Source organism: Chiloscyllium plagiosum, unplaced genomic scaffold (assembly GCF_037043375.1).
Source record: "Chiloscyllium plagiosum isolate Xiang-an unplaced genomic scaffold, Cpla_swu_hap1 HiC_scaffold_1, whole genome shotgun sequence".
Taxonomy (NCBI): Eukaryota; Metazoa; Chordata; class Chondrichthyes; order Orectolobiformes; family Hemiscylliidae; genus Chiloscyllium; species Chiloscyllium plagiosum.
The window spans coordinates 46,146,622-46,166,218 of record NW_028270139.1 but is presented as its reverse complement, the minus strand read 5'-3'; the positions used below and the strand labels follow the sequence as shown (position 1 = coordinate 46,166,218).

Here is a 19,597-nt window from a genome sequence, read left to right as displayed (position 1 = left end):
ATGCAGAGAAGACAGGACAGTGATTTTACATGGAATCTTCATTTGTAGAGCCAGCACAAACATGACGGCCAAATGGCTTCCTTCTACACTGTAACAATTCTGTGATTCTGTAACACGTTGGATTTTGGTGCGCACTAGCGACCCTGCAGTATTTCATTCGGGTGACGATTCCCTAGGTATAAATCTAGGCAGTCAAAAGTATGTATTATCAGCATCACTTTTTCAAGAAGGAGCAAGAGCCAAGTACAAATCTTATCCCAGCCACTGACCATATGCAGCTGCACCAGCTAGAAATTAGGAAATGGAGGCTGAGCTGATTTCTGCCTTCTGTAATTTGGTGCTGGGGGTTACCACAGCTGGTTTTCACACTGCTAACTGCAGTCAAACACAAGTAGCCTTTTTTCATGTCATTCTATATGGCTGCATTCCAGACAACAGGTAGTGAAGCTATGGGATTTATTAGCAGAGAGGGCTATTGTGCTTGGACCCATTAAGTGTATTCAAGGCTGAGCTGGACAGAGTTTTAATTCAGGAAGTGAATCACAGATTATGGGTGAAGGGCAGGAGACTAGAGTTGAGGATTATCAGATCAACCATGACCTCATTGAATGGCAGAGTAAACTTTATGAGCCAAATGGTCTACTTCTGCTGTAATGTCTTATGGTTTTATGGCATCATCTGCCAGCATCAGTGATAGACTTACTCTATTGTCTCTCAATACCTTTAATGGTTACCATCTTGATTTGAAGCATAAGAAAATATTTTCCTTTTTATGATAAAATACTCAGATCCTCATGTACTTTCTTCTTTTCAACATTTGAACAAGCATTCTCATGAATACCTTGAGCCATCTTTCCCATCTTAATACATTCTAAGAATACATGCACTTTCTGCATTGCCACTGTTGCTTTAACACCTATTTCCTCTCCTGATGTCACTTTTCTGAAGCTTCCTTGGACACTCCTACTACTGCAATCAGTTTCCCATTTAATTTCCAGCAATTGGAATGGGAGAGGATGGCCTAGTGGTATTAAAACTAGAGCAGAGACCTAGGTAATATACTGGAGACTTGGATTTAAATTCCCCTGCAGATGGTGGAATTTGAATTCAATAAAAATCTCGAATTAAGAGTCTAATGTTGATTGTGAATCCATTGTTGATTTTTTTTTCCCAGAAAAATCCGTCTGGTTCACTAATGTTCTTTAGGGAAGGAAACTGCTATCCTTACCTGGTCTGGCCTACACGTGACTCCAGACCTGCAGCAATGTTGTTGTCTCTTAACTGCACACTGGGCAATTAGGGATTGGCAATAAATGCTAGCCTAGCCAGTGACGCTCTCATCCTGTGACTGAACAAAGAAGATTGGCTATGGTATGACCAGTCTTATTATGATGGAAACATGTTAGATCATAGAACATAGAAAAGTAGAGCACAGAACAGGCTCTTTGGCCCACAATTTTGTGCTGAGATTTAATCCCAATATAAAATATAGTAACTTAACCTAAGCACGCCTCAACTCACTGCTGTCCATGTGCATGTCTAGCAGTCACTTAAATGTCCCCAATGACTCTGCTTCCACCACCACCGCTGGCAACGCATTCCATGCACTCACAACTCTTTGCATAAAGAACCTACCTCTGACGTCTCCTCTATACCTTCCTCCTAATATCTTCAAACTATGACTCCTCGTACCAGTCAATCCTGCCCTGGAGAAAAGCTATTGACTCTATCTTTTCCACTCATTATTTTGTACACCTTGATCGGGTCTCCTCTCTTTCTCCTTCTCTCCAGAGAGAAAAATCTGAGCTTATTCAGCCTTTCTTCAAAAGGCAAGCCCTCCAGTCCAGGCAGCATCCTGGTAAACCTTTTTTGTACCCTCTCCAAAGCCTCTGTATCTTTCCTATAGTAGAGCAACCAGAACTGGACACAATATTCCAAATGTGGTCTCACCAGGGACTTGTAGAGCTGCAGCAAGACCTCGCGGCTCTTAAACTCGATCCCCCTGTTAATGAAAGCCAAAACACCATATGCTTTCTTAACAACCCTATCCACTTGGGTGGCAACTTTGAGGGATCTATGTACTTGCACACCCAGATCCCTCTGTTCCTCCACACTGCCAAGAATCCTGTCTTTAACCCTATATTCAGCATTTGAGTTCCAAAATGCATCACTTCGCATTTATCCAGGTTGAACTCCATCTGCCAATTCTTAGCCCAACTCTGCATCCTGTCTATGTCGCACTGCAGCCTGCAGTAGCCTTCTATTCTATCGATGACACCTCCAACCTTTGTGTCATCTGCAAATTTACTAACCCACCCCTCAACCCCCTCATCCAAGTCATTTATAAAACACTACAAAGAGCAGAGGCCCAAGAACAGAGTCCTGCGGGACCCCACTCAACACTGACCTCCAGGCAGAATACTTTCCACCTACAACCACTCTCTGCCTTCTGTCAGCCAGCCAATTCTGAATCCAGACAGCCAAATCCCCCTGTACCCCATAATTCCTGACTTTATGAATGAGCCTACCATGGGGAACCCTATCAAATGCCTTGCTGAAGTCCATATGCACCACATTTGGTGCTTGACTGTCATTGACCTGTCTTGACACCTCCTCAAAGAACTCAATAAGATTTGTGAGGCATGACCTGCCCCTCACAAAGCCATGCTGGCTGCCTTTAATCACACTATGCTTTGCCAAATAGTCATAAATCCTATCCCTCAGAATTCTTTCCAAAACTTTGCTGACCACAGACGTAAGACTGACTGGTCTGTAATTGCCAGGGATTTCCCTATTACCCTTCTTGAAAAGAGGAACAACATTCGCCTCCTTCCAATCCTCTGGTACGACTCCTGTGGAGAGGGGGAAGGCAAATATCCTCGCCAGCGGCTTAGCAACCTCCTTTCTCGCTTCCCGGAGCACCCTAGGATAAATCTGGTCTGGCCCTGGGGACTTATCAATCTTAATGTTTTCCAAATTTTCTAGCACATCAACTTCATCAATCTTGATCTGGTCAAGACTGTATCCCAGCTCCTCAAAGTTTTCATTTACAACAAGTTCCATTTCCTTAGTGAAAACCGAAGCAAAAAACTCATTTAGGGCTTTCCCTATTTGCTCAGACTCCACACACGTTCCCTCCATTATCCCTGATTGGCCCTACCTTCTCCCTGATCATTCTCTTATTCCTCACGTAAATGTCTTTGGGTTCTCCCTAATCCTTCTTGCAAAGCCTTTTTCGTGCCCTTCCTGGCTCTCCTCAGTCCATTTCTGAGCTCCTTTCTAGCAAGCCTGTAATCCTCTAAAACTGTGCTAGATTCTTGCTTTCTCCACCTTACGTAAGCTGCCTTCTTCCTTTTGATGAGAAGCTCCTCTGTTCTCGTCATCCAAGATTCCTTAATCTTACCCCTTCTTGCCTGTCTCAGAGGAACAAATTCATGCATCACTCGCAACAACTGTTCCTTAAATAGTCTCCACATGTCTGCTGTGCCCTTTCTGTGGAACAATTGCTCCCAGTCTGTACTTCCCAACTCCCGTCAGATAGCTTCATAATTTTCTTTTCCCCAATTAAATATCTTCCCTTGGTAACTGCTCCTTTCCCACTCCAAGGCTATGCTAAATGTGAGGCAGTTGTGGTCACTGTCACCAAAATGCTCTCCCACCGCGAGATCTGACACCTGTCCTGGCTCATTGCCGAGCACCAAATCCAAAATGGCCTCCCCCCTCATCGGTCTTTCTACATATTCAGTAAGGAAACCCTCCTGAACACACCTGACAAATGGGTCCATCCAAACCATCTGCACTAAGGAGGTTCCAGTCGATATTGGGAAATTTGAAATCACCCATAACAACAACCCTGCTACTTCTGCATTTTTCCAGAATCTGTCTGCCTATAAGATCTTCAATCTCTCTACTGCTATTAGGTGGTCTATAGAAAACTCCCAATGCGGTGGCTGTTCCTAACTTCCACCCATTCTGACTCAGTAGACAAACGCTCAACAACCTTCGTTTCTGTAGCTGTGATGCTCTCTCTGATTAGCAAGCTGTGCCCCTCATCTTTTTCCACCCTCCCTGTTCTTTTAAAACGTTCTAAATCCTGGAACATCAAGCAACCATTCCTGCCCCTGTGGAACTCAAGTCTCCATTATGGCCACAACATTGTAGCCCCAAGTACTGATCCATGCTTTAAGTTCATCACTCTTATTTCGGACACTCCTTGCATTAAAGCAGACACACTTTAACCGATCCCTTTGTTTCATCACGTGAGAAACCTTCCTGATAGATTCAATATATCCTGTCACTGCCCCGTCTGCAACTGACCCCCCCCCCCTCAGACATGTGGCTCAGATTCCCACCCCCCTGCCAAACTAGTTTAAACCCTCCCGAATCAAACGAGCAAATCTCCCATCCAGGGCGTTTGTGGCCTTCCAGTTCAGGTGCAACCCATCCTTCATGTGCAGGTCCCACCTTCCTCTGAAGTATCCCAATGATCTAGGTATTTGAAGCCGTCCCTCCTGCACCAGCCTCGCAGCCATGTGTTAAGCTGCATTCGCTGACTGTTCATCATCTCACTATCTCGTGGCACCGGTAGCAAACCTGAGATCACTACTCTACTCGTCCTGCTCTTCAGCTTCCAACCTAACTCTCTGTAGTCACTTTCCAGATCCTCAATCCCTTTCCTAGTTATATCATTGGTGCCAATATGTACCACGATTTCTGGCTGCTCACCCTCCCTCTTCAGAATCTTGTTCATCCGATCGGTGACATCCCGGACCCTGGCACTGGGGAGGCAACAAACCTTCCGGGTGTCCCATTCCTGACCACAAAATCTCCTGTCAATCCGTCTAACTATTGAGTCCCCTACCACTAGCGCTTTTCTATTTCCCCCTCTTCTCTTCTGAGCCACAGTGCCAGGCTCAGTGCCAGAGACCTGACAACTATGGCTTTCCCCTGGTAGGCTGTCCCCACCAGCAGTATCCAAAATGCTATACTTATTGCTGAGGGGAACGGCCACAGAGGATCCCTGCTCTGACCATCGGTTCCCTTTCCTCCCCCTAACAGTAACCCAGCTGTCCTTATCCTGTGTCTGGGGAGTGACCACCTCCCTGTAAATCCTCTCAATTTCCCCCTCAGCCTCCCGAATGATCCGTAGTTCATCCAGCTCCAGCTCCAGTTCCCTAACTCGGCTTTCGAGGAGCTGGAGTTGGGTGCACTTCCCGCAGATATAGTCGGCAGAGACATGTGAAGTGTCTCTCACTTGCCACCCAAAACCTTCCCAGAAGTCCTTTGCTCCACCCTCGCACCTCTCGGCAAATGGAGGCCCAGACGCCTGAAGTAAGTGTTTTAAACGGTTAGACTCACCTTCCCAGATGTCCTTTGCTCCTCCCTTGCATCTCTCGGCAAATGTTAACTTCTTTATATCCCTTTTTGATTCCAGATTTTCTCTTTTATTACTTTGACCCTCTTTTGTATGTCCTCTATAACTAGCACCTCTTCAATCTGAAGAATGCTCCAATTCCCCATCTGTAATTGCTTGTGCAAGGTATCTTCCAAACTTGCTTCTGTCTGATCTTTACTATCTGACACTGATCTAAACAAGCTTATAAGCTTGAGGGATCGAAACCTTTTATCCCATCACATTAATTTTTCAGTTGTAAATTCTACAAATGCCTGATTAGGTTTCTTTCTTGTCCTAAATTTTAAGAGATAATTTCCAGGGACAAATTCATAAGAATTGAATATTGCCTTTTTGACAGCTTCACATTTTGCAGATTGTTTTTCTGATTAACCTTCATACCTTGTCATAGCTGTACCTGTTAAATTACACTGTAGCTTTAACATCCAGAATTCGTTTGGCCAATTCATCTATCCAATTATCTTCTCAAATTAAAAATAAAAACTTTCTCTCTGAGTTTGATTCATCTTTATCTTTTAGTTTCTCAGCTTTGTAGCTCTTCTTTGTATCTGCAAATCTATTTTTATCCAAACAGAAATCCCCAAAGAAATGTAGATGCTGCAAATCTGAATCACAGGCAGAAATTTCTGGAAAAAAGTCAGCAGATCTGGCAGCATCTGTGGAAATAAAGCAGAGTCAATGTTTTGGATTCAGTGACCCTTCTCTGGAATGGTTCTTACTTCTGGTAAGATGGCGCTGGAATCAGGCTTCTGGGCCTAGGACTCATCCACTGTGTTCACCATTCTTTTTGTTTCTCTTACTTCTTTCCCATTTTATCATTTTCTTATTTTACCTTTTGAAATTTACCTCTTGTTGAAGAGCTCAGATGCGTTGATGGCAAGTAGGCCCAATAGTGTCGACTCATGGCGGAGGTGAGTTCGGGCCCAGTATGAAAGCTGGTGGCATTGGCAGCTGTATTGGTGGTGTGAACCCAAAGCAGACTCATGGCAGCAGCAGAGTAATGTTTACTTTGGCAAGGCCCACCTAAGAATCATAATAGCGAGGGCATCGGTGGTGCTGAACAGTGGAGACTTCCATTGCAGCAGTGGCAGCATGGCAAGGGGGACTCGTGCCTGGCTTCCAGGTACATGGCCCATGATGGAGCACTTAACAAGAAGGATTGTAAAAGTTAGACACTTTTCCTTTATTTGGCCACTGTTGGAATATTGAGTGCAATTCTGGTCTCCTTCCTATCAAAAAGATGTTGTGAAACTTAGAGTCATAGTCATAGAGTCATTCAGATGTACAGCATGGAAACAGACCCTTTGGTCCAACAAGTCCCTGCCGACCAGATATCCCAGCCCAATCTAGTCCCACCTGCCAGCACCCGGCCCATATCCCTCCAAACCCTTCCTATTCATATACCCATCCAGATACCTTTTAAATGTTGCAATTGTACCAGCCTCTATCACTTCCTCTGGCAGGTAAAAACAATGACTGCAGATGCTGATGAATTCCTGATGAAGGGCTTTTGCCCGAAACGTCAATTTCGAACCTCCTTGGATGCTGCCTGAACTGCTGTGCTCTTCCAGCACCACTAATCCAGACACTTCCTCTGGCAGCTCATCCATACACATACCATATAGGGAGCTATAGGGAGAGGCTGAACAGGCTGGGGCTGTTTTCCCTGGAGTGTCGGAGGCTAAGGGATGACCTTATTGAGGTTTATAAAATCATGAGGGGCATGGATAGGATAAATAAATAAAATCTTTTCCCTCAGGTGGGGAAGTCCAGAACTGGAAGGCATAGGTTCAAGGTGAGAGAGAAAAGATATAAAAGAGATCTATGGGGGAATGTTTTCATGCAGAGGCTGGTACGTGTATGGAATGAGCTGTCAGAGGAAGTGGTAGAGGCTGGTACAATTGCAACATTTAAAAGGCAGTTGGATGGGTATATGAATAGGAAGGGTTTGGAGGGATATGGGCCGGGTGCTGGGACTAGGTTGGGTTGGGGTATCTGGTCGGCATGGACGGGTTGGACCGAAGAGCTTGTTTCCATGCTGTACATCTCTATGACTTTGTGGGCAGCACGGTGGCACAGTGGTTAGCACTGCTGCCTCACAGCGCCAGAGACCCGGGTTCAATTCCCGCCTCAGGCGACTGACTATGTGGAGTTTGCACCTTCTCCCCGTGTCTGTGTGGGTTTCCTCCGGGTGCTCCGGTTTCCTCCCACAGTCACAAAGATGTGCGGGTCAGGTGAATTGGCCATGCTAAATTGCCCGTAGTGTTAGGTAAGGGGTACATGTAGGGGTATGGGTGGATTGCGCTTTGGCGGGGCAGTGTGGACTTGTTGGGCCGAAGGGCCTGTTTCCACACTGTAAGTAATCTAATCTAATCTAATGACTCTGTGACTCTATGATATTCTATGCTCTGGTTTATTTTTCTGTGCTTTCAGCTGGCACCAGAGAGTGGCAACACTATACAACACTTTTTTAACAAGACACACGTGACAATAAATAAATCACATTAAATCAAATGGCTCTGTTCCCAAGAATGGTCAGTGGACCTGAATCATTAACTCAGCTTTCTCTCCATGGATGCTGCCAGACCTGCTGAGTTTTTCCAGCAATTTCTGTTTTTGTTTCTACTTCACATCTGCCAGATAACGGTGGCACAGTGGTTAGCACTGCTGCCTCACAGCGCCAGAGACCTGGGTTCAATTCCCGCCTCAGGCGACTGACTGTGTGGAGTTTGCACATTTTCCCCGTGTCTGCGTGGGTTTCCTCCGGGTGCTCCGGTTTCCTCCCACAGTCACAAAGATGTGCGGGTCAGGTGAATTGGCCATGCTAAATTGCCCGTAGTGTTAGGATAAAGGGGTAAATGTAGGGGTATGGGTGGGTTGCGCTTCGGCGGGTCGGTGTGGACTTGTTGGGCCGAAGGGCCTGTTTCCACACTGTAAGTAATCTAATCTAATCTAAAAAAAAATAAATGGCCTCTTCTTTCCTGTCAGCATGATTCCCAGGTCAACGCTCCCCAGCTCACATGGCCCAGTAAAGTATTATCTTTAAAGAAAATTATAATTGATTACTTTATGATGAATATAAACTCATAAACATTCTTTCCAGAGTTCTTTAAAAAAATTAATAGATTTCATAGCCATTTTAAAGAAATTACAATTTCTTCTCAATATACTGTCCCTGTTTCAAGGGTCATTAACCAAAGAACACTGAATGATGAGTAGGATTGATTGCTTTAAGTGTATGTAACAAAAAAATCAGTTCTTGTCACATGGTCACAGACTCATAGAGGGAGCTGTAAAGCAAAATTTAATTTGAATTGTGATAGCTGCAGAGTACAATCGTGTAATTGAAGTTTCGGTTGGTGACAGTTTTTGTGCAAGGGAAGGAGACAAGAAGGTCATCTTTGATGACTGATATCTTTGGCACCACTTTAATCATTACTAGTCATCAAGCATAAATGATTCATGACTCCATCCTCATTATCACTTATATTTTAGAATGGTAGGACTTTAACTTGCCACATCAGTGTAAATCTGGCAATGCTTCACAGCCACTTAGTACAGAAACCACCCAAATTTCATTTCAGCTGAATTACTCCTTGACAGCATATTTAGTTTCCAGGCAGTGCTTCTTTTCCTTTTGTGAAAGGGTGCAGTCATATCAAAAACAAAAAGGTCGCGTTTGCATTGTATTATATAAAACATGCATGGCACAGAACCTGCCATTTTGTCCAACCCATATATGCCAGTGCTTAACCTCAATGCAAATTACTCTCCATCTTTCCTCACTTAATTCATTATTAATACCAAACAACCATAAACGATAATCACCACGTGATAACTGGTATTATAAAAGCCAAGAGTTTCTTTGTAGATTTGAAAAAGGAAAAGAGCTAACAAACTGAAGGCTGTCTGCAGAAAGTGAGCATGGGCCATTAATTTTTGAAAATAAGGAAAGGAGAGATGAAAAGAACAGGTATTCTGCGTTGGACTTTATATTAGAGGATAAAGGCAATATTCTAGAAACAGCTGTAAATCTAGAAAGGAAAGGGAGGAGGGAATTATAATCACCAGGAAATTGATACAGAGCAAAATGTTGGAACTAAAACAGAAATTGCCGGAAAAGCTTGGTAGGTCTGACAGCATCTGTGGAGAGAAATCAGAGTTAACGTTTCCGGTCGAGTGACCCTTCCTCAGAAATTGTTAGAACTGTTGGCTGACAAGTCCTTAGATCCTGGTAAACTTCATCCAGGGTCTGAAAGGAAGTGACTAATGAGATAGTTAAGATATTCGTTTTAATTTTTCCAAAATTCCCAGGCTTTGGGACAAGTTCCATTAGATTGGAAAATAGTGAACATAACATCTTTATTTAAAAAGGGACAGAAATAGAAACCAATAAACTACACACCAGTTAGATTATTGTTTGCCATAGGGAAAATGTTAGAAACTGTTTGCAAAGACTTTATAACAGGTTATTTATAACAGATTATTTATAACAGATCAATGGGGCAGCATGGTGGCTCAGCGGTTAGTATTACTGCCTCACAATGCCAAAAATCTGGTTCAGTTCCAGTCTCGGGCAACTGTTGTATGGAGGTGGCACATTCCCCCTGTGTCTGTATGGGTTTCATCCATGTGCACTGGTTTCCTCCCACAAGGATTGGCAGATTGGCCATGCTAAATTATCTATAGTATCCAGGGTAGTGCAAGCCAGATGGATCAGCCATGAGAAATACATAGTTACGGAAATAGGGTGGGATCCTCTTCAGTGGGCTATTACAGACTTGATGGGCTGAATGGTCTGTATCTCCACTGTCAGGATTGTATGAGTCAACTGAAATTTAGAAAGATTCAAGGAAATTGGGCAGAGTCAACATCCTTTTGTGGAAGGAAACTCCACACAGTCACCTGAGGGAGGAATTGAACCTGGGTACCTGGTGCTGTGAGGCAGCAGCACTAACCATTGAGCCACTTTGTCACCCCAGTCTCCAGTAGTTCTCTCTTCGGCTGACAACATGATGACCAGATCTACAAAGCACTTCATATGCAGTCTAACCAATGTTTAGTATAAGTTTAACACAATTTCTGTGCTTTCAAATTCTTGAAATAAACGCTAGTGCATACTTCTCAAAGAATTTTGTGATTATGAACACCAAAGTAATGTTGGTCATTGTGGAGCTCTGATTATCCCCCACAACCTTCCTCTACTTCCAAGTCTTCACTCTGTGTCCCCTTCTCTCCTAGGTACCCTCCCCCATTGCCCCTTCCCCACCAGATTCTTCATTTTCACTGACAAGTCATGACAATTTTCAAGCCTTGAAATGGGGTCACAGTGGAAAAATGCTTGGGAAGTTCTGCCCTCATGCTTGGTTTACTATTCCATTTGAATGGCTTTATTAACTTGCATCACTTACTTCTAATGATGTGTGAACTCCTATTCCCAGATCCCTTTGTTCCTCTCCCACATTTAGATTCTTATTTTCTGGGTCATTTGCGAAATCCTTATTTTGTTTACCAAAACATCAAAATGACCAAAACCTTACATTAAACTATGCTGAAATGGATGTGCCACGGTAAGTAACAAAGAAAATGAAACCCAGCACAAGATTCAGTCCAGTCAAGAGGACAACCCATTCATCCAACCACAAGGGAAATTAGCAGATGATTGAATGCACATCCAATTATATTGTGAGCAATTGTTCTGGATGGAATTCTGTAACACCACAAACAGCAGCGTAATCATCACGAAGGGCAAACTGATTACTCAAGGGCATTATAAACCACAGAAGATGCAGATTATTAGCTTTTACCATATTTATATTCTGCAGAGTTACTTCAAATAGAAGCAGTTGTGTTGTGTTTGGCCCAGCTGCTGGTATTGGAATCAAACCTGTTTACATTGCTGAGCACCTGACTGCAATACAAAAACATCTATGCATGGTCGGTCATTTAAAAGTTACAATAAATACTTGTGTTTTCTCATCATGGACCTCCCCAGTGGCCAAGAAAGTTTATCCAGTCCAGCAGCATGAAACTGACTCATTACTCAGCATGCCTGTGGACAGAGGACAAAACGCTGGCCTGTGCGATCCAGTGCAATCAGCCACAATCTGTCTTTACCACTGACACTGCAGGAAAACGGATGTAACTTTTTACTGACTCATTTAGCTTAACAGCACTTTGGCTGTAATCAAAGCTTCTATAGTGATAATGCTGTATGATGGAGTGAGTGGTATGGTGCCAAACTACAGTCACTATTTCATTGTAAAGCCACTTCAGATACAAAATGCAAAATCACTAAATAAGACCCGAGTCTATTGCATAACTGCCATGCTTCAAACAATATACTTCAAAATGTTATATGTTGGTACAGATGCAAAAATGTTTTTGAAAAGCAGTTCGTGAAAGAAAAAAGAAAGACAGTTACATCCAACTGTTTTGTTTTCCTCAAGAGAAATCCAGGATTTTCAAGCAATTGCTAATCACCCCCTAATTAACCTCAAAATGTACCCAACAGAGGATTGCCCTAAGATAGGCATTAAACCTTAATGAGCAGACAAGTTAAACTCAGTTCTTCTGCTTTAGCAGTAAAATAATATTGTTATTTGATGTAGCTGCATGTTATTAAATTATACAAGGTGGATTTATGCCTTGTCCTATCAAAAATGTTGCAATGGGAAATTTGTTAGTTACTTGCATGTAATACTAATATACCGAGATTTATTTGAGGACTGGGAAAGCATTTTTATGGAGACTTTACGAGGTGGTGGTAGCAAATCTTTCCTCTGAGTAGCTCTAAGCACTAATCTCAGAACTGTTTTGGCCATGGAAAGTATATCTTGGCCAAGATGGATGGTTATCAACCCATAAATTCTTCCAATACGCTTGACGGCAAAAGGTAAAAGCATCATAGTCATCATGGCAGACCACTGCATCACTTTTCCTGTAAGTGTGCACCGATCCAATGCAACTCCATGGCCCAACATTAAGAAACAAGAACTGGGGAAAAGACAGACAGAAAAAAAAATGATGAGGAATTCAAAGCAAATTTCTAGGTAGGTAGAGATGAGAAACCTGGAATCATTTAAGAAAAAAATGAGGTGCTTTGGTGGAGGAGTGGTAGTTTCTTTGTTGAGTGGGATACGAGTGATACCAGGAAGGTAGCTTTTACTGCTATTCTCCTGAGGATATTAAGAAACCATCGTTTGGTGTGGAATTGAAATATGATGATAGGTTACCTTCCTCAACAGACATTAGTCAATTCTTTGGATTTCTAATAATGATCTAGTAGTTTACATGATTACTTTAATAAGTACCATTCCAGCAATGATCAGATTTATTCAATTTGCCAAGACAATTTTTCATGGTGGGATTTCAGCTTGACCTCTGGATTAGATTCTCACTCTTCCACTTGATGCACACAAATGAGCCCAACACTGATTTTATAACTCTCATTTCAAAAGTGACCTTCTAGATCTTTCCTCCATGAATTAATTTTATTCTATTGATACCAGGCATACATTAAGGATCTTGGGAAGCACAGGCCCCGTCTAACACCTGCAACTTCCCTGAAGAAGGCAATGCGGAGAGTCAGAATACCTGATGGTGGGGCTGGGAGACAGTCCTGTATCAGGCAGCTGCCTCACTATGGGGAACTGCTGTACAGGTACTTGTGTGCGGGTAGCTGGATGCAGCAAAGTTAGTGGGTGTGACCAGCAGAAAATGCAACTTCTCAATATTTCACGCTACCATTGGAATCGCAAAAGCAGCTGTGGCTTCCTTGCAACTGTAAATTCTTCTTCTACATGACCTCGCTGTGTTTGGTGACCAATCGCCACCCTCCACATTTCTTCTGCGGGTCACTTGCAGCAAAGTCAAGCTGAAGAGGATGAAATGGAGCAGGAAGAAGGAGATGGGCCTGGTCACAGTGTGGGCAAACGTTGTCACCCTATGTTTGTGCTTTCCATTACATTTGTAAACCCAAAAACATTCAGGAATGACTGTGAGTATAAGCCCCTTACCAGCTGTGTGTCAGAGGGCGTGACCATAGTTTCATCCTAAATTCTATTCGAATATGTGTGGGGTAAAGGGTTAATTGCACATTGACTTGAAAATTAGCTACTGAGCATGTGCGTAAGGCACTATGTTACAGAAACATGAGGTAACATGGAATTAGGACATGAGGCTATTTTTGCCACTCACTATATACTGCAATGCTCAACAAAGCATGTTAATGTTCACTTACCTGAGTGCAGGCCTGACCTTACTGAAGCATGCAGCCATCTATTTCATTAATGCCCCAATGCATTAAAAACTGTGAGGGAATGTCGGGCAAGGATCTCTGAAGAGCTAATAAGACATTAGTCTTGCAGAATGGGTCATTTTGATTTCTAATTTACTGAGCAGTGAGCAGAGATCAGGAATAATTTTCCATCTTCACTTTTCCACTGGATAGCCATTTCTACCAAGAGCTCGGGTGTGCATTGCTATCATTTCCCAATCATTGCAACGAAAATTATGCACACTGAGCCCTAAACTTCCAACACGCAAGCACAAAAGACAAAGGTCCACTCCCTGAGATTGTGTATCCGAAAACTACACTTACAGAATAAGCTGATAATCCAGTGCAGGGTCTTTAGGGTTTGCTGCATTTTCAGGTGTGCCATTCTTTCGCTGAAATATGGGCTTGCAATCTGTTTTGAGGTCCAGATGGAAATTAAAGGACTGGAGTCTCTTATGTACTGACCTTCCCTCAACCAAACCACCACAATAGAAAAACTCAGATTACTCGTCTAGTTGTTATTTGGGGAACTTTGCTGTACCTTTTCCTACAATCACCACATTTCAAGTTGCTAATTCTATTGTTGAGATCAGGTAAGGCTTTTTCTTACTTTTCTGAATATTGTGGAAGCAGGTGTGATGCTATTTGGATACTCTGAAGGGAGAAGGAAAAAGTTGAAAGAGATGAATATAAGAAAAAGCTTCTGAAGGTAAAAGAAAGAAGACAAAAGGAGGAAAAAGAATTAGTTATAAAGGGCATTGCTAGAGTGCTGTATAAGCTACTGGTCACCGTACCTACGGATGAATGTTGATGCATTGGAAGCAGATCAGAAAAGGTTTACCAGACTAACACTTGGAAGAGGCAGATTGCCTTATGATAAAAGACTTATATCATTTGGAGTTCTGAAGAGGTGGATTAAAACATACATGATCCTGAGGGGACTTGATCGGATGGATATCGATATCTTGTGGGGGAATCAAGAACTAAGGTCATACTTTAAGAAGGCTCAAAGGGCCAAGTGATCTACTCTTGTTCCTTATTTGTATTCTCATGTTAGGGCAACTCATTGCTGTGGGTCTGGAGTCAGATATGGGCCAGACCAAGTAAGGATGAATGATTTCCTTCCTCCAAGTACACTTTAAACCAAACGTGCTTTTATGAGATCCACAGTGACATTGTCACCATTGAGCTAGCTTTTTATTCCAAATTTTTACTGAATTCAGATTTCAGCATTTGGTGGAATTCAAATCTATGTTTTGAGAATATTTACCTTGTGTTTTGGATTCCTAGTCCAGTACTTGATTTATTCCCTAGTATATTCCAGAAACCACCTAAGGTACATCACTCACAGCACCTTAGAATGTCACACCTAGAAATCACCCCACTCAGTAAATCCTATAAATTCTCTTGCCTCCTCTGACCTCCAAAATTTAAAACCAGACTCTTTGTGTTCAAAGCTGCATTCAAAGCAATATTTTTCCAAGATGATCCAATTCTATCACAGCTGTCCCATCTGCATGTGTGCAAGATCCGGAGGTAATCTTACCAGCCATTTTAACACTCAGAATAATTACTCCGTTTTTTAAACAAACGTAAAGAAGTGAGTGATATTGTGAATGGGAGAGCTCTTATTATATTATTTCCTTTTGTTGCATCTCTGAAAAAAAAAGCTGTCTCCATTCATTTTACAAAGGAAGTTGCCCAATAGTACAAAGCCCAGGTAAAGAAAAAAAGCACCCAACTCTTCTGTTAAATGTACAAACATTTGGATATCGGAATGCACAGCAAAATTACAAAATTTTTCAATGGTATCAAACTTGGAATGGCAATTGATTGCAACAGAAAATAGCCTGGCACAATATGCAGACAAGTAGCAAGTGGAATTTGATACAGAGAAATATGGGGTGATGCATTTTGGCAGAAAGGTTAGAAAGAGACAATAGACTAAATGCCACAATTCTAAAGAGTGGATTGGCAAGGAGGGACCTGGGGTGTGTAGAGATGACTTGTCAGAATGGTTTCAGGAATGAGAGATTTTAGGTAGAAGCTTAGAATGGGGAAGCCACAGTCCCATATGGCTCTTCTCTCATTAGAGAGAGACAACTGGTGGTGGTTTGAACTGAGGGTCACCATGTCTCAGATGAGGGAAGAGATTGAGAAGGAGGGACCTTCATGGGAACCTCAGCCAGGGCAGGAATTGAACCTGACAAATTGGTCTTGATCTTCATTGCACACCAGCCATCCAGCCAACTAAGCTGCAGGGGGTCGTTCAGCTCACTGTCTTTGAAGATAGTGGAAGCATAGTTAATTCACAATTTCAAAAAGAATAAATGATTGGCATTTGAGGAGAAATAAGCATTCAGGACTGAGACTAGAACAGGATTGGATCTGCCTGGATTTCTCCAGAAAGAGCTATCATGGATTTGAAGAACTGAATAGCCTCCACCTTGCCAAAATGCTTCTTAGAGCTACTGAATTCAAATTGTCATCATAATTAAAGCCATCTTTCTCCCAAAGTGACTGATTTTCAGAACAGAGTACTGGACACTGAGAATGATCCTGATACCAATGAAGCATCTACCTGTATTTTAGATATAACATGTTTCTAGACATCATTATAATATTGTTCACCTCCGCATCCAGTACCAAATCTCTGACCATATATTTTCAAAATCTTGAGGATCAGCTTCAGTGTTCTGTTCACTGCTCTTTCTGGCTTCATCCTCAACAAATACAAACGTCGTCACAGCTCCAGTCCGGCAAAAATCCAATCACATTTATCATCTCACCTCAGCAAGGTCTGATGAGTCATCAGCTAAAACAAATTGATTTCAGGTCCTCATCACTGTTTTTAAATCACTTCATTGTCTTGCAGCAGCCTATTTTAACAATCTCTAAAATTTATGCTGCTCTGATTCATCTCTGACAGTTTACTATTGTTAGCTACTGGTTACTCTGTTGCATTACTGATTGTAGAATTCTCCCAAGATCTTGTTTCCCCTTATGCTCTTATATTTTTAAAAAAAGCTCCTGAAAACTTGTTTTTAAATCTCTATTTTGCCTTGCAGCCTCTTTTAATGCTCTTTTTCTCCGCTGTATGTTAAAATACTCTGAGAAATAGATAAATGTAGGTTGTGATTAAATCATATGTAAGAAGACATTTGCTTTGCTTTTGTAGAGTGACTCCTTTTGTTAATTTATTCAGTAGATCACGAGTTCTTTTGTTATCTCCCTGAACATTAAGGGGTTCAAATCTTCAATAAAGTAATGGCAGATATTGGCTTCCTTTGTTGGGGTGAGACAGAATCCCTATCGCTAGGAGGTATATTTGTTTGTAATCAAGGCAAAAAGCTTTGCTGAGCAGTAAGTACCTCTCTATTTTAAGTTATTCTTCCTAACAGTGAAAAAAGCACCAACCTAATGTGATAGTTTCCCATTTTCTAAACATATCTTCATAAGTGAATATATTACTTGAATATTGCCTTATTAAATGCTTTATAACAAGTGTGGGGACATTGTGTGCATTTTATAGTCAGCCATTTTCTTTATCCTGTCGCCAAAAATGAATGCCATTGTAATGAAGGATTTCTGTTATTTTTCTTACTTTTCAGATAAGTGATGCTGCCTAGCAATTTGGGTTCACTCCTTCATATAAATCTGGGCTTATGCCATTGATGTGATGTGATCACTTACTGTTAATTGGTATGTGCGAAAAGCAGAAACGAGCAATTTTTGGATTGCACATTTTATTCCAAGGTTCCCCTTAAGGATTAATTACCATTTAATTATTGATGTGGGAGATTACAAAGTATCTATTTAGATTGACTTGGTTCTTAACTATTTTTCACTGATTTAAATTCTGGTAGTGCCAGGGCTCTTGAGGAGTTTGAACAGATGCTCCCTCAATGGTTTCGTTCAATTGCTCCTTCAACATCAGGAATGTTTGGACTTGTTTTAAAACTGCATATATTCAAGGACATTAAGTACTCAGTTCTGAAATATAAATGTTAATTCTCCTGCTCCTCAGATACTGCCAGACCTGCTGTGCTTTTCCAGTGCCACAGTTTCGACCAGGCTAATACTATCATGACACAGGCTTGAATGTTATGGCGAATGCCAGTTAATAAATCTTGAATCAAAAGGTGGTCCAATGTCAAAAGTTGTAAAAACTCATCTGGTTCACTATTGGGCAGAAGTGGGTACTGCAGATGCTGGAGATCAGAGTCAAGATTAGAGTGGTGCTGGGAAAGCACAGCAGGTCAGGCAGCATCCGAGGAGTAGGAAAATCGATGTTTTGGGCACAAGCCCTTTATCAGGAATTCCTGACGAAGGGCTTTTACCCAAAACATTGCTTTTCCTGCTGCCTGACCTGCTGTGCTTTTCCAGCACCACTCTAATCCTGGTTCACTATTGCCCAATTGGGAAGGAAAATCAATTACCCTCACCTGGTCTGACCTACATGTCACTCCAGATCTACAGCAATGTGGTTGATTCTCAACTGTCCTCTGAAATGGCATTGCAAGCTACTCAGTTGTACCTGACCACAAGAAAGCCTGAGAAAAGAATAACACTAGACAAGACTGCACAACATCAACCAAGGCACCGGAGACAACAATGGGCTGTAGATTTCTTGATCCTGAAAAGTCCTTCTTACTAACATTTTAGGGCTTATTCCAAAATTGGGAATCTGTTCCACAGACTGGTCAAACAACAGCCTGATACAGAACCATCCATGACAGACGAATCACTGTACCATCACCATCTTTGAATATTCATCCACAATCTCATGGTATCAGATCAAACGTAGGCAGAGAAAGCTCTGATTAGCAGACTACCATCCCTTTCCCACCTTTAGCTGATGAATCCATTCTACTCAATGTTGACCACACCTTGGCGGATGCACTGAGGATGAAAAGGGGACACAATATCACTGGGTAGGGAACTTCAATATTCACTACCAAAACTGGCAAAGTGGCACTACTTCTGACCAAGCTGGTCAAGTCCTAAAGAACACAGATGTTAGACTGGGTCTAGCAATGGTGGTGTGGGAACCAACAGGAGAGAAAATGTACTTGACCTCAGTGTAACCAATCTAGCTGCAGAAGACACATTTGTCCATCACAGTATTGGTAGGTGTGGCCACCGTGCAGTAATTATGCTCACACTTGGGTCATTGGGTTCAGCAATATTCTGATTAATATGATATCATGGTCTTTATTTCAACAATTAGGGACTGGTTAACTTAATTGATTAGTGTATCATTCAGTATAATATCAAAAGTGTAGGTCCAATTTCTGTACTGGCTGAGGGAGATTTAGGAACTGCTATACAATGGAAGATAAAAACAAACCTCCACTAACAGAAGCTACCAAAGAAAACAACTTAGTATGAAGTACCAGCAGGCATTGAGCCAAGGACCAGCCTTCAGGCTCACGGAGATGCAAACCTGAACCATACTAAGATAAAGCTTTTAAAGCCATAACTTTTGAACCACAAGCTGGCAGCATTCATGACCTCCCCTACGTGCATAATGGGTTGAATTTCACCTATAGTAACTCTGGCAGAGAATCTGTAAGCACCCCAGAGAACGGTTTAAGTAACAACAAATGAAAATACATCCATGGAAATATAATCCCTATAAATCTGTAGATTATTTATCTTACCACAGCTCCACTTCATTATGTAAAAGTAGATGGCATGGCTTACAAGTTGGTATTTTTTGATAATCCGGAGAATATAGCTTTGAGAACTTTTCAACTATATATTACCCCTTGGTGTCATTATTTGAAATACTAGCTTATAGATTTATGCTTTAGCTGCTTGACGTCTTGCCACTTCAGTGTCTCTGAATTTTCAAACATATTGGACCAGTATTGGATCAGCAGAAATCTCCTTCAATAAAACGT

The 19,597-nt window shown here is 42.0% G+C and overlaps 1 long non-coding RNA gene across 1 annotated transcript in view; it reads left to right on the top strand.

Moving 5' to 3' along the window:
* Nucleotides 1–19,597, top strand: part of LOC148152113 (uncharacterized) — a 51,497-nt gene that overhangs the window by 23,752 nt on the left and 8,148 nt on the right. The window contains exon 2 of the long non-coding RNA XR_015757026.1: nt 17,303–17,393. This is a non-coding gene — a long non-coding RNA (uncharacterized LOC148152113). The remainder of the gene's footprint in view (nt 1–17,302; nt 17,394–19,597) is intronic.